This window comes from Psammomys obesus, unplaced genomic scaffold (genome assembly GCF_907164565.1).
Source record: "Psammomys obesus unplaced genomic scaffold, mPsaObe1.curated_primary_1811, whole genome shotgun sequence".
NCBI classification, from domain to species: domain Eukaryota; kingdom Metazoa; phylum Chordata; class Mammalia; order Rodentia; family Muridae; genus Psammomys; species Psammomys obesus.
The window spans coordinates 22,579,327-22,581,340 of NW_026596117.1; the positions used below are offsets into that span (position 1 = coordinate 22,579,327).

The following is a 2,014-nucleotide window of genomic DNA, read 5'->3' on the forward strand; positions in this document are numbered from 1 at the left end:
CCCGGGAGCCCGCGGGGCGCCGGCCGAAGCGGGCGAGCCCAGGCCGAGGGCAGGGTCTCGGAAGCCGCTCGCCCCGCGGGCCGGGCGGCCGCCGCCCTCCCCGGCGCAGCCCTCGGCGGGCACAGTCCGCGCCCCCGAACGCCTTTGTGCGTTCCGCGGGCACCCGCGCCCGGCCTCCTTACCGAGGGTCTCAGAGCTCGCGACGGGCAGCCCCGTCCTCCCCCGGCGCCGCGGCCGAGCGACCGAGAGACCGCCCGAGGAGCGCTCGCTCGGCGGCCGCCGCTGCCCGGCGTCCCCGCAGGCTGGTCTCCGAGGGAGGGTAAGTTCCAGGGCACGTCGGAGCGCGCCGGCGCGGGGGCGGGGCGGGCTCTAAGCAGGGGGCGGGGTGTTCTGCCACGTGATGAGAGAGGCGGAGCGTTCCTCCGGGGAAGGGCGGGGCGAGGGGCCCACGTGACGGGAGAGGGCGTGGTGAGGCGCCAGTGAGGGGCGGGGCGGATGGTCCACGTGACGAGCGGAGGCGGAGCAGGTGCTGTGGGTGGGCCGGTGTGAAGCACGTGACAGGAGGGGCGGGGCAAATGCACCTAGCGAGGGGCGGGAGAGTCACGTGACGGTCGGGGTGGGCGGGGCGGTAGGCCCCGGGCCGCAAAGGGCGCGCGGGGCGAAATGGCCGCGGGCTCCGGGTCGGGCGGGGTGGAGGGAGGTTGGCTGGGCCGGCTGGGCGGTGCGGAGGAATCGGGGAGGGCGCGGAAGCCGGCGGCAGAGTGGGCGTCGACACCTTGTAAACATCCAGTGGGAAGTGTTGGGAAAACGCCGGTGCGGATGCGGGGGAATGGAGAACAGGGCTGCGGCGGCAGGCTCGCGGCCGTCTGGGCTCTGTGGCGCCCCGGGTTCGCAGCCTGGCAGCTCCACCGAGAGCAGGGAATGGAGCTCCGGGGATTCTGAGCGGGCTCCTAGGTCTGTGCGGAGCCAGCGGGAGCCTGAGACTGGCTCGGTGCTGGCCCAGCAGTACGTAGGACTTTGATTCCGTCCAGCCTGCTGTGTGCAATCACCGGGCCACCCGGGCGTCATTGTCCAAAGTCAGCCCGGTGCGATGGGGCAGCGTGGCGCCCGGAAGTGGCCCGCTGGGAGAGTTTGATCATGCGGCGGGAGTAGCTGGCAGGAGAATCCTCAGAGGCCTGGCTTCTACCGTTTTTTTTTTTTGTTTGTTTGTTTTTTTGCACCTCCACGGTCAAGTGAAGACTGTTGACTTAAAAAAAAAAGAAATCAGAAATCCTTCATTAACCACTTGTTGATTGTGCCTTTTATGCTGCCCAGGTCAGATTTCAATTACAGCGGTGAGGAGGGACAGCCCGCAGAGGGTTCGAGCTCTGGGCTTCGTTTATAAAGAAGCCGCAATGGCTAGCGGCTTTAGCACAGCCGAGCTCTCAATTGTTTGTGGAGTGGTGATAAACAAATCCCACTGGAATGTTGGGAAAAATTTTAACAGCTGTAGCTTGGATCTGGTGGGGCTAATATTCTAAGAAATTCCCTTAGATGCTGAAGATGAGGATTTAAACTAAAGCCGCAAGACTACACTGTATCTTCGCACTTGCTGTTGGCTCTTTCACTTGGCTTTCACAATGATTCCGGTCTCCCCAGGTTCTAACGTGTTCCCTGTTCCAGGCCCTCTTCAGCATACACAGAATCTGCCGCTGTTTACCATACATAGTAATGTCGTGTGCTTCTGGGATTACTTTCTGTAGAATCTCCTTTTGATCTCTTTCCAAAACCAAAACAAGGACAGTGTGCAAAGAGGTGCCTGTGCCTTGATAGGAATGTGCTGACAGCCCATCTTGCCTACTCCCAAACCTGAATTCGGCACCCATAGCTTCAGCAAGAGGTAGAAGGAAACAGTTCGCATCCACTTGCAAATCTGCTTGTAACTCCACTTCCTATTTCACAACCTAATCTCAGCTGATACCGCAGTGCCCACGGCATGCTGATCACTACCAACAGCAGATGGAGTCGGATAAAA

The 2,014-nt window shown here is 61.7% G+C and overlaps 1 protein-coding gene across 10 annotated transcripts in view; it reads right to left on the reverse strand.

Annotated features, from left to right (window-relative positions):
- Arhgap12 (Rho GTPase activating protein 12) overlaps window positions 1-306 on the reverse strand; it is a 94,217-nt gene extending 93,911 nt beyond the window's left edge. For all 10 annotated transcript variants that reach the window (XM_055629243.1, XM_055629242.1, XM_055629241.1 and 7 more), the window contains exon 1: window positions 183-306. The gene's annotated coding sequence lies outside the window, so the exon portion shown is untranslated. The remainder of the gene's footprint in view (window positions 1-182) is intronic.
- Between the last annotated feature and the right edge of the window lie 1,708 nt (window positions 307-2,014).